Below are 13,189 nucleotides of genomic sequence, written 5' to 3' on the forward strand. Positions count from 1 at the left end.
AAGGAAATACAACTCATGCATATTTTATTCGATTTTTTTGTGTATTTATTGAGCAGCTTTCACTTATACAATCCACCATTGTGATATAATAATTAAAGCATTATTGCTCTTGCATTATTCAGGCAATTTGCTTTTGTTGTCCGCACATAAAGCCAGCGTGTAAGCACTGTCTTAACTCAGTTACACATGCCAAAGGGCCCATCACAGGGAAATGACTAATGACCAGGCCTTTTTGCAGTGTTTCTGCTGCCTGTATATATAGCACAGGCCTCGCGGTTTGTTGAGGGCGAGGACAGCTGTAGCTGTGGCTACAGTCAGGGAGAAACAGCTACTATTCTTAATGTCAAGTGAACATGTAACTGTATTTTATCATTTCTGACTGCCCCTTATTGCTAAATCTTGAGCAGCCTGACTCCACTCCCCTTTCTCATTTCAGTTAGAACCGAAATCCTGCTGAGGAGGGAGCAGGACTGAGGCAAAATAAATGACATGTCCTACATCTCCATGTTTAGGTATGTTTTCACAAAGCCCTTTGTGTGTGTCTGAGGTTCCGTGTGCATCCAAGTGTATAGCTATGTCTGCCTCTTGGTATCCTCCCTCAGCAGACAAGGCCCTCTCACTTTCCAGCATGTGTTTCTGATTTCAATCCTACATTCCTCTCTCTCTCTCTCCTCCCCGACCGGCTGCCAGAGCATCGTGTCTCTTTGCAACTGCTGGCAATGATGTGGTATCCCATAAAGCCACAATGCGCTGCGTACGATGAAGATTCCCATGCCCGTCCATCCGTATGTCTATTTGTCTGTCAGAGGAAACTCCATTGCTAACAGATTGTAATGTAATAAGTTCACCTCTCGACCCTGGAGTCGCTGCCACACAACCTCCTCTTCAGGCCGGATAGTGCGTTAAGTGTGTCCTGGACAGCTTGTCAACAAACACGCAGGGGAGACCAATAAACGGCGTGCTCTGTGGTTTTTTTTAACCCCATCAGGGCAAAGCTCATTAATCACAGTGAGGTCAGCGGTGATGATGAGGTGTTTGGTGGTCGGGAGCAAACAGCTGGCGCAATAAAACTGGTCATGTGGAGGTGTCTTGCCGTTGGTTCCATCTTCAATGCAAAGAGTTGTCTGTTAGATGCCGTCAGTCGAAGATTGCATCAGGACGAGATCAGAGCCGCGTTGGTTGATCTGCGAGGCTGTATTGAAGCTTTGAGCCAAATGCTAATGCGAATACAAAATCACACTCAGAATTACAAAACAGCATGATGTCTCTTTTCCGGACGAGTATTCTGAAGTTTAAAAAAAATAATAATAATAATAACCCTAGTGATGTCCTTTGATTTATTTCTAGCTTTGCCCTGACTTAGAGCGTCTGCATCACAAAGTAAAGAGGAGTTAGAAAAGAGGGATTATGAAGTCTACTGAAAGATGCTGCTACCTTACATTTTGGAAATGTAGAATTCAGGGGGATAACAGACAAGGCACTACGAGTCAGAATATATCAGCTTTGATAGCTTTGAAAATCTCCTCCTTTATGGGAGTGCAATAACACTGAATTATTCCATGAAGCGAAAAATGCCTCCAGTTATTCCCGCCTTACTTGAAGGTGTTAGATCGCCAGCATCTACTAATTAGCACAAACACAAAGTACAGCTGGGCCTGCTAGGAATGACAAAGCGATGCATCAAACAAATTTGACTACCATTCATCCTGTGGGGAACATGAATGTTCATATAAAAGTGGAAGTGGATTCATTAGGTATTGGGAACATTTTGGTCAAGGCCAACTTCTCAGCGAACCGTTTTGTACTTTTGTCACTGCGGTTACAGTAATAAACAGTCACGGATTTGTTAGAGAGTTGGCATAATTACTGCTTAGGTAGGCTTGTAAAAAATCTATGGTTTTGGCTAAGTTAAGTATTCATTGATTGAAAAACAATAAAAACATGGTCATCTTTGTGAAATGATCATGGCTAACAGAACCATGAACGAATACTCTCACATGGAAATTGAACGCCACCGTCATCCTGTCATATTGCTGTGATTTAATGACTTTATTACTGTGTTACATCACAGCAAAATTTAACCATAGATCATAATAACCTGCTGCAGAAATGACCTACAGGCTTGTTTTCTTTTTTTTTTTCCTTTTTTTTTTCTTTGTTCTTTTGCTACATAGGAGGATATCATTCAGCCTCTTGATGGTGCCAGAAGAAGTCAGGGGATCATAAACGTCATTAGGTTTCATCCTCTGGGGCTACAAGTGTCTGCATAAATATTCATGGCAATCAATGCGATAGTTGTTGATATTTTGGTCTTGACCAGAGTGGCCCGCAAGCCGACCTCATGATGACACTGATATCTCTGGAGCCATGAAAACAAGGCAGAGAGTGGCACGCTCGGAGCATTAGGCACAGTGAGGCTTTCAGCTAAATGTAAACATGTTAGCAAGCTCATAATGCTCGCATAATGCTGCTGAGCTGGGATAATTTAGACTTGCAACTCACATCAAACTGTTGCTCAACACCAAGGTTGGTGGACCTAACATACTATAGCCCTGCCACTTGTGTGTGTGTGTGTGTGTGTGTGTGTGTTTGTGCAGTGAACAGAAATGAACAGAAATGAACAGAAATCCTTGGAGTGTTCTTTACCCTTCATATCGCACAGGCACATTGTGCAACACCACAATGGGTGCATATTTTTACACAGCAAGATTTTATATCCCTATTATTTATATTGAATTGAGGAACAGGTTACCTAGTTTATTCCATTCTGATGATGCAACTGCAGTGACATTTACGAGAGCAATCATTTTCAGATCTACTGTTGCCCACTGTGGCTGCAATGCAAATAACCAGATCGAAATCCCGGCACTGTCCAACATTTGATATTGAATTCATGCCAAAATGATGAAGTTCAACGGCAGAGGCACTTGAGGGGCACAAACGCAAAAAACATGCAGATCGTATTTTTATTTTTATTTTCTCTGAAATGACACCTCCCAGGGTCACGCATTTCTTGCAGCAATTGGCATTCCAGGCGAGGCCAGACCACCTTACCAGGCAGAGCAGATCCGCTGCAAGGTCGGCGCACATGGGCGATCAGTTTCACAGTGAATACCAAATGTAAACGTGCATCCAAACCCTGAGAGATGAGACAGGACATTAAAGCTAGAGTCCCTGGAGGAAGGAGGAGGACGAGGACGATGGGGAGGGTGCAGTGGGGGAGAAAAAAACAGGTGGCAGCACTTCAAATGGGAGAGGTTTATGAATTATGGGAGATATTGTGACTGCTGACTTCTGCATGGGGTCCCAATGGTGCTGGATATCATTCTTTATGGATGGTAAAACACTCCTCCTTTTCTTCTTTCTTCTTTTTTTTTTTACACAGTAATAAATAATATACATTCCCATGCAATCTGAGGAGTAGAAATAACAGCCACGGACTCCTAGAATTATTCCTTCAATGATCTCAGTTCTGGTGCCATTATTTTTTAGATGATGAAATCATTTCCTCTTCCCACCAACTGAATTAAGCGACCAGCAGCCAAAGAGAATTAAGTGACTCATCCCTCACAAAAGAAATATAAGTGTCCTTACCCACGTAATTCAATTGCAATATCTATCCTTTAATGCTCCTGTAAGGCTAATCAGTTTTCTAGGATAGGCCCCCATTATTTTAATGGGCTTTTTAGAGGACCATTTGTGAAAGGCTGAAATGGAAGGGCATCTATGATGTGTGAAAATATTCTGACAAATATTAAACTACATAATGTGTGAATGATGCCCATTGTTCTGATTTAAATGGAAGTCATGCCAATGATATGTGATTCCAGTCTTATAATGTTTCCACCACATGAAAGCGAGGGTGATTGCTCACCCCCGAGCACTACGACGTCCAAATTAAACCTCAGCAGAGCTTGTTGTAGTCAGGAGGACGAATTATATCTAGAGCTTCTAAACAGAATAACGAGAAACTTAGTCTTCAAGTTTGAGATGATTTGGTTCTGTTTAAAAAAAAAAAAAAAACTTACATTAGGATAACTGATTTTCCAGTGTTCAGATTTTATTGGTTTAATGTTCAGCATCTTCTTTTATAAAACTTGCTAATTCGAGCTACAAAAAGTTTAGCTGAGGCTGTTGGGGATCAGGGAGCTATTCAATCGTTGGTGTTAATTTGTTTTCTACTTATATTTAATCAACTTCACTTGATTGATTGTACAATATTCGAAACATAATTTGGAAGCAAATTCAGCTACTAAAACGCACTTTGTATTTGAAAGGAAAAAAAGAGAAGAGAGTGTCTAAATGGAGTCTAGCTAAAAGCTGTGCAAATGTTAAGGTCGCAGTGGAAATTGGTTCAGTAACAGAGATAAAATGGAGGCTGCACCTGCAGAAAAACTAGAAAATAGTGGAATTTATAAAGTGGAAGATGTGTACATCATCGCCTAAGTGTCCACGGGAGAAGCATAGATGCATTTGCTTAAAAACATCATAGTTGCTCGTTCAGTTGTAAGTTCAAATTCAAATAAAAAAAAATGGTTGTTTGTGCAACAGGTTGTATGGTTTTTGACACAATCCCGAACTTGGGAAATGCTAAAGCACTCCACCTCGTGTTTTTAGCAGAGTTTCTTAACAATATTACAAATTCACATAAAAAAATTCATCTAAACTAACAGCTTCGGTTTGAACCATACAGAGACTCAGCTGGACCACTTTGGGATGGAAGATGTCACAGTTAGATAATTATGAGCTAAGTTTTCAAGCTAAAAACCACCGACGTTTTTTCTGTTATTTTCCTTTCTGTGAATTTTGGATTTTATGCTCAATTGCCATTGACAGTGTTGACAGCAAGCAATTGCAGCACTGTATTGCGGTTTTATATTTCAATATTTATTGTGCCTCGGAGAAGACGAAGCAGTGCCAATCAAGTGACAGGCTGAAAAAAACTACTTCTAAAGTGAACATACTGTTCACATCTGTTACATCTGATGCAGCAATTTGTTTGTCTGTTGCTTTAATTCCTCATGTACAGTTCTGTAATAATTCTCACCCTCTGCAGTGAAAACTCTGCGTCACGTCCAGACATTCATTATATTCCTCTGAACGGAATTTAAGCTTTATCTTCAAAGATATTGCTTATTCTCAGTGATTCTTCAGTTAATGTATGAATAAATCATTGTATTTGGTGTCCTCCTTTAGGATTGAAAGTAATAATAACTATATTTATTGAGGATAGTGAGCCATTTGTTGCAATTAGGATGAAGAGAGGATGGTAATGATGATGCTGGGCTGCATTGTTCCTTCTTTGGTAGTCTAATTTGTTTTCAACCTACACCCGTCTCCTGGTGATACTCGAGGAGAAGAGGTGCGGGGAAAATGTATATGATTAATGCTAATAGTGGTTAATGATAAACAGTAGGTGGTCAACATTTTTATCCATTGGCTGCCGTTTTCTTGTACATCGGCATTAAAACAAACATGGCAGTTTAATGAAACAAAAAGCCGCAGAAGAAATGTCTTATGCTGTAGGCAGTGGCTGAATCTGTTGGCAATATGGAGCTTTTAAGTCTGTCTGTGTTTGTATGTTTATAATGATATATGTTCAGAACCTTTTCAAATAAGGCGGAAATCTCAGTTCCCCACTCCCGCTGCTTTGCTGTGGCTCCTAGGTGTAACGTTTTAGTTTGCTTTTTTTTTTCTTTGTTTTCATTTTTTCCCAGAAGAAATTAAAGTATTCATAATATCTAAAAAAAGTTATGATTTTTGTTGAATATTGCGCAGCCTGAGTCTATAATGCGATTTTATGGATCAGGTCTCTGCAAACGCACAGATCTGTGAGGCTGTAATGCGTGACAAATGGGCAAACTAAATTGTTGGACGTAAAGGAATTTGACAGCACCAGAAGAAAAAACTAAGCTTCACAAAGACCATTAACAGGTTGCAGGGCAATCCATCCAACAAAGGACGCTGCCCTACTTTGGCCCAAGGTTGGTCAAGCTTTAACCTCTGGAGGCTTTTTCATAATTTACTTCCCATCTGTTTTCTTGATGGGTATCACTTTACCATTTAAAACCTTTTTTGAACTTGCTGGTAGCACTGCAAGAAAAACCAGAGGATCAACAGAGTCATTAGAATTCTGGGTACCATGAGCGTCTCCTCCAAATGTCATGGCAATCAAACAAAAATGTCAGTCTCACAGTGGCTTTAGAGGGAAACTAAAATGATCATCAAAGTCACGAGGCTTTAACCTCTGGGGCCCATGAAAGCTTCACATCATTTCACCCAGCATTAGCAAGTGGTGGACCAACCCACCGAAAGACTAACTGGAATAAAGGAACAGAATTTATATGACCACTCAGACCATCAAGATTTTGGAGTTTTTTCAATCCCCAGTACGGAGCTGGAAGCCAGCCACATTGCTGTTCTGCCGAGTTTTCAATGCATTTCAATTCTGCCCTGTGCTGGAGTCCTACGGGACATTGGCAGGCATTCTCTGAAGTCGTTCCAGTACTGATTTGGCTGTCAGAACATAAATGCCACTACGGTTTTGGCACTCCATAGAAAGTTCTCCTAAAATTTGTTCATTTGGTTCCACTCATTGTTCCCACCATCATTACAAGTCTCTCAGTCCCTTCTGCTGAGCAGCCCCTCCACAGCATGACGCTGCCACCACCATGCTTCGCGGTAGGGGTGCTATTAGACGAGTAATGAGCTGTGCCCAGTTTCCGCCTGACAAAGAGCTTTGCTTTATGACTGAGAGTTCAGTTTTCCATTTCATCAGGACAACCTCTTCTGCCTCTCGCTCTCCTCAAAAGTCTCTGAAGACTCTTTTTGGCCAAGTCAAGGCCGCTTGCCTTTACCTCTGCAACATGTATACTCTGGGTTCAGAAAATGATCAGTGCGGTTTCTTAAGCAACATCTCCCTTGGCGGGGTTGCACGTCTGCAGTCCTGTCAAACATATCCTCCGGTTTTTGGGTTTCCGCCATAACCCAGGACTTTCTTGGCTGGCTGTTCAGCGTGGACGGACAACCAGGAAGAGTCTGAGTATTTCCGTGTTTTGCTTTTCCATTTCCAACTGTCTAATAAAGCTGAGTTCTTCTGAAACACAGACAAAAATTGCGAGAGACCTTTCCCCAGGTGGCCTCTGCTCCACAGTTCCTTCCCCTAAAGTAATTCTCAGGGATTCACGCTAAAAATTTATCTTCTGACATGTCAACGCAGGAATTGTTTTATGGGTATCACCAATGCGGTTTGACACGCAATTCTGGCTTTCGACTTACAGACAATCCATTAAATCTGTTTTAATATCCGGTGTAAATCCACTAAATGTGATAAAAATTCAAGGACATTGAATATTGCGGCCCAGGGTGCCAAACGCAGGTGCGATGCTTTTTCCCAGTAATGGTCAAACCAACTGTGCCTTCAAACGCGGAGGGAGGCATCAGCACATGTTCATTCAAAGCTATTCTGAGCCATAAACTTAATCCAATGGCCCCTTTTAAAGGGCGGGAGACTGTGGTAACCACAGCTTTTCCAAGAGAGAAATTGCACACTGAGCTGGCCATTGGAGCTATTAGTGGCCTAACACCCAATTAGCACACTGTTGCCGGTCTGCCATTTATATTAGCAGTTCGCTTACAAACAATCAAGCCCCTTTTAAATCTAGGACGCAAGTATATATTTTCTTTAGATGAACTACAAAAACATATCAAGCACAGTCATGTGACTGGGACCATTTATAAATTAGCTAAATCATCTGGACGTCATGCGGTGATCAATTGTAGGGCAGCTTGGTTGTGCCTGTCACCATGCATTCATATCGCACTGTGTGATTATTATGTGATGTATCAACTGCATCAGCAATGCTTATTAGCAAGTGCTAGCAGTTGTGATTGTTCGAAAAATGGCATAAGAGAACCGACTGGGAGCAAATGAGTTGCTCAAAGATGATAATCTAGGTGACATTTCTGTTCACTCAAGCTCACAAGTGTTATGTTACGCCTACTGTGTGTGTGTATGTCCGTGTAGTGTTGAGAGCAGGCAGGGTTTGTACGTGAGATTTGAGCTGCACTTTTTTTTTTTTTTTGCCACGTTCAGTTCATTTCCTTTTTTATCTTTCCCACAAGACCTCAAACACGCACTTCGTTTCTCCCCCAGGAGCGATGAGAACGAAAATTAATTACAAAAGCCAGAGGGCCATGAAGACCAAGACCACCAGGACGTGCGCATAAGGTGTCTTCTGAGTTCTGCAAGTGTGATCAAAGTGTACTTTGATTACTCAAGTGTTTTTTCCAATTGTGTAAAAGAAGAGCATCTGTAAATGTGCACGTGTGTGTGTGTGTGTCTCCGAGACAGTTGGTGGCTTGCGCCAGGTGTGATTTCATTCTCCCAGCAGTCACGGGTCTGTGAGATCGCTTTAGACACAGTCTTTACCACCCACTGGCAGAGGGTAAGGGGTGTGCGTTCCTCCCTCCCAGATAAAGTGTGTGCATGTGTTGGTGTCAGTGTACAGTATATTATGTGCATGTGTTTGTCTCGTTGTCACCTTTTAACTGCAGCCCAGTTTGGTTTCTTTCAGCGTTCGATCAGCTTGTAGGTGGTTATGTGTGTTTTTGTTCAGCGCGAACACAAAGGCCCATATTTGCTGGCTATGTGCGTCGACGTTGTTGCACAAGAAAAAAAGTGCCTGCGCACATGTGCGCGTATGTCCATTAGTGAGAGGGGAACCAGAGGGAGGCCCCCGGGGGCTTTTACGAGGTCAGCTTCCTGCAGAGTACACCAGCCAGAGGGAGATAATAATGGCCAGGTCAAGATTCAATTATTTGCCTGGGGATTAACCTTATGGGGTCTTTCAGGAAGGTCAGTGTGTGTGGAGCAGTTTTAGGCCCCTGAAACAGAAGCCACTTACAAAGCACTTTTTATTATTGCTAACTCTCCTCAACACAGAAATCTGGAATCTTACCAATGCAGGACAGGCCGACAGGTCTATCACCTTCAGTGCTGTGCAGTGAATATAGGTTTTGGACCGCATACAAAACAGCAAGCAGGCAAATTGAAAAAATTGTGAATATAAAATAAAGTTCTATTTTATAATGGATTTCTCTTGACAAGAAGGTACCATATGTCTTCTTAAGTGGGGCCACCAAGCTGGTGAGTCATTTGTCGTGATTGTTCACGATTGAAACAAAAACTATCATCAATTTCACCTCTATGCGGATGCTCAGATTAAAAGAAAAGGTCCAACATTACATTTTTCTCAAATTTAGGCAGCGCCACGATATAACAAAATAGCTAGCCCCATCTGTATGGTTGTGAGATTTTAAGGGTATGGGTGACATCTGTTATGGCACTGTAGCAGATGTTTAGTTTAGTTTGAGCTAAAGCTAAAGATAAAAAAAAAAAAAATAAAAATAAATAAATAAAAGAGCAGGCTGAGTGCAGCTATTGCTGTTTCGGAGGTGTCAGAAAACATGTTCTCGGCTTAGACACTGTGAAGCCTGTCAGTCACGTCAGTTCCCTGTGACAGTGATTTGAGTGAGATAACAGGCCTGTGATTGGCAGAGAGGTGCTGAGGAGGGAATGGAAGGGGCGCCAGGCTTTGAGGAGACTAAGTGACGGACTAGTTGACAGCTAGCAGCACGGCTCCCAGTTTGTCTTGTTTTTGGCGTAAACAGTAGCTGTTGTATAGTGAACAAGACACACACTTTGTGGAAAATGTTATCTTATTGAATGGTACTGAACATGCTTTTAGCAAATGCATGAATATTTCCTCTGTTAATATTTGTTTAATATATATTTCTCAAAGATTGGCCATGTCATCAGTCTGGACATTATGATGATGAAATTATTTAATATATGCAATATGTGTTTTCTGCATTCCCCTAATTTTAACTCAGCAGTTAGCTAACATCAGCATTAAAACAGAATAAACATTGTGAGTTCAATCATTTTGTTCCTGGTCCTCAAAATGTCCTTAGCAATGTCCTCACGAAGAGGTGAGATGCTTTATTTTGAAGATCCGTGACAAAGAAGATGAGCACATCTCTTTGGTAACAGTCTGTCATTACACAGGTATGAATGCAGGACGATCTCCTTAAGGTGAGGGTTAGAGAAGCAGGCTGAGGTGCCCTTTGAGCAAAGCACTTCACTGGCCACCCAACCAGTAGGTTGGTATAAACGGACCTTCATGTTGAATTCAAGCAGATTGCCCTTTAAGATGGGATGATTACGTTCTGTACGGACACAGGAAAGTCGTATCGGCACTATGTTCGCAGCACTTTTGGCTTTTAGGCTTTTATGCTATTTCTGCTATATATGTTCGTGTTTGCCGTTGCCAGCTGAACGAGCAGTCCCCCGCAAACACACTAAAGCACTCACACCCTGTATCCATCACACTTACAGCGTTGCAGGATGAAAGATGAGACAGAAATGTGAACTTCACAGGAGAGGAACACTCAAACCATCAGAGGCAGCCAATTGATGCGAGCAAATTAATCATCTGCAGCTCGCTATCCAAAATACTCATGTATGAGCTAATGGAAGAACTCCTCCAGCAAAAGGAGAGAAATTAATGTGTTGATGAGCAATGTCCCGGATATTTACAGGCCAAATCCAGGACAGGCAGGCTGCTCCACTACCTGCCTGTCAACTGGTCTGTTTTTCCGTCTACTTCTGTCACCCTTTGTCTGTCTTTCTGTCTCTCTCGTTCCCTCACTTGCTCACTCTGAAGTCCTTGCTGAGAGTGCGAGAGATGAAAAGAAAACAAAATGGCTTTTGATCCGGCAGCCTTGTGTTACGGCTCTGTCAAAGAGCATTACCCTGATAACCCGAGCAAAAATATCAGCCACAGGGTTTCAAAGCCACATATCCAGACCTTTAATGCACAGATACAGATTATGGACAAGCTGTCTGAAAAGGAATGCAGCAGGAATAGACTGCGTCCCCCGCCAAGTGCCTTTTTCATTACATTTTTTTTTTTTTCTTTCTCCCAGTTATTTTCTTTCTTCATGTTTCCCATAGCTGGCAGTTTCTCTCATCCAAGAGCTTTTTCAGTTAAGGTTGTTCTGATCAAATAACTGCGAACTGCACGCTATGATGCATTGTTGGGAGTTATACAGTTTCATTTCGGACATACCTACTGCGAGGGGAGAGCCATATTACACTCCTGTTAGGCAGAGAAAGGAAGATAATAACACAGGGACCTTTGAAACTGCCAGGAAGATGAATTTACTTCACTCCTCTGAGAAACACGCCTTCCAAGTAACCTTGTTTAAGACTCCAAGACATTTGAATTTTTCTCTCTGAGCAGCCATCCTGATCTCTTTTTGTTGACTGTCCTTAGGTCTGAGAGGGAGAGGACACCTTCCATTTTGGTTGTAAACAATCGATGCTGAGCAGACAGTGTGCGTGACGCTAACCACCGCAGGAAGAGGCGCTGATATGTTTTTGTTTCTCAAGAGCACTTCCAGCATCTGTGCACGGAAAGTGTCGAGTCCCCCTGAAAACAACTATATTATGATGTTGCCTCCAATGCCAATCTTCAGCAATTGTTATTATACACACAAAGGCTTATTTGTAGATATGAATGCAACGTTTAAAAAAAAAAAAAAAAAAAAGTTAGTAAAAAAATAGTAAATGACAATTATTTAGACTACGCTGTGAAAACTCACTTGCCACACTTGAACGAATGAGCTGAGGAGTTTTGCCGAGCAGGCGGCAAAAGTCAAGCAGCGAAAAGAGCTGAAAACGCTGGGGTGGTTCGAGGAGTTGGAGAGGCTGGAGACTAGTGCTGCATGAGCGCTTGAGTGCCAGTGTGTTGCAAATAGCATTTTGTTGTTTAATCCATCGCTAACATTTTTGAGGAGGCATCTCAGCAATGATTTGCTTTTAGGTGCTAAAAGGCACCGCTGGAGATGGGGTCTTGAAATTCAACTTCAACCGCCGTTTCTTTTCCCATTACACTGCTGTCCCTCTTTATGTTCGTAATCTGTAATCGTAACGTTTATTAAATAGCTAACTGAAGAAATGCCAGAGGTAAAATGCGGAAAAATGGTGCATGGGGCAGAATGGGAACCTTTCTGGACGTAATTCATGATCATATTCAGGGTTCTCCTCAGTACAATGACCAAAAATATGCGTCAAAAGTATATTTACTGGTTGAGACCTCATTTGGTCACATTTGAACGTACTGTGCTTCCTGTCAGCCCGATCTTTTGTTTCCTAAATATCCGGGATTCATGAAAACAATGATAACAATATTGTGGAGGGTTTATTAAAGCCAGTGTGGCTTTGAGCAATGTGCTTCACAAAGGAAAGCACCGTTATTTCTTTATGAATACAGCTAAAAGCGTTTGAGGTTAAGAGGTAAAAACGCTGTTGGTGATGGCTTACTAAAAGTTCACGGTGAGCGGGTTGCGTGATCTGTGCTAATTAATGTTAATCCCGCAAGCAGCCTGACGACAAAATGAAACTCTGCTGTTGTCAGGTTTGTGTGCTCTGTGTAAACTGGCGTGTGTGTACTTGGCCAGAGGTTGTTTGTGAAGGAGGAAGCTCCACTGTGTAACACCGTTGTACAAACACGAGTTGGTGTGTTCAGTTCACCAGCTGACTGTGTCTTCTCCCCAGCACTTCATGTCACAGCAGTTCTGGTTCTGCCGTCACATGACGATGTCGCTTGTGTGATTTAAGCTTCTCATGCATTCTTGAATCAGGATCGTCAACATCGGCTCGAGTGGTCGGTGAGAAATAAGGTGTGCCAAGCTGTTGACTACGGCTGTTATTTCACCGTGTCTGACACATATTGTTTTCAACCAGACTGTTAACATCAATACAGGAATTGAATCTGAATTACTGCCAAAAGGAAAAAAAAAACATTCTCAGGGTTATTCTGTGCTCTGGTATCTCAAATAGCTCATGAGGAAATGGATGACGTGAACTGTAAGTCAACCTTGTGGTGTTGCTACATTTCCTCTGGCTGTAATAAGGAACTGCTAAAGTTCACTGGGCAAGATGCAGGCCCAGAAACCTGTTTCAACTTCCTTCATTTTCTGATCTTAAATCTCGACACACACGTAACAACCCCAATAAGTGTTACGATGGCAAATGATCTTGTATGCAGATTGTTTATTAGATTGCTTCCTTGACAGGAGAGCCATAGAGCCCATATCCCCATTTACTGCTCAGGAAAGTCTA

The sequence above is a fragment of the Echeneis naucrates genome, chromosome 24 (assembly GCF_900963305.1).
Source record: "Echeneis naucrates chromosome 24, fEcheNa1.1, whole genome shotgun sequence".
NCBI classification, from domain to species: domain Eukaryota; kingdom Metazoa; phylum Chordata; class Actinopteri; order Carangiformes; family Echeneidae; genus Echeneis; species Echeneis naucrates.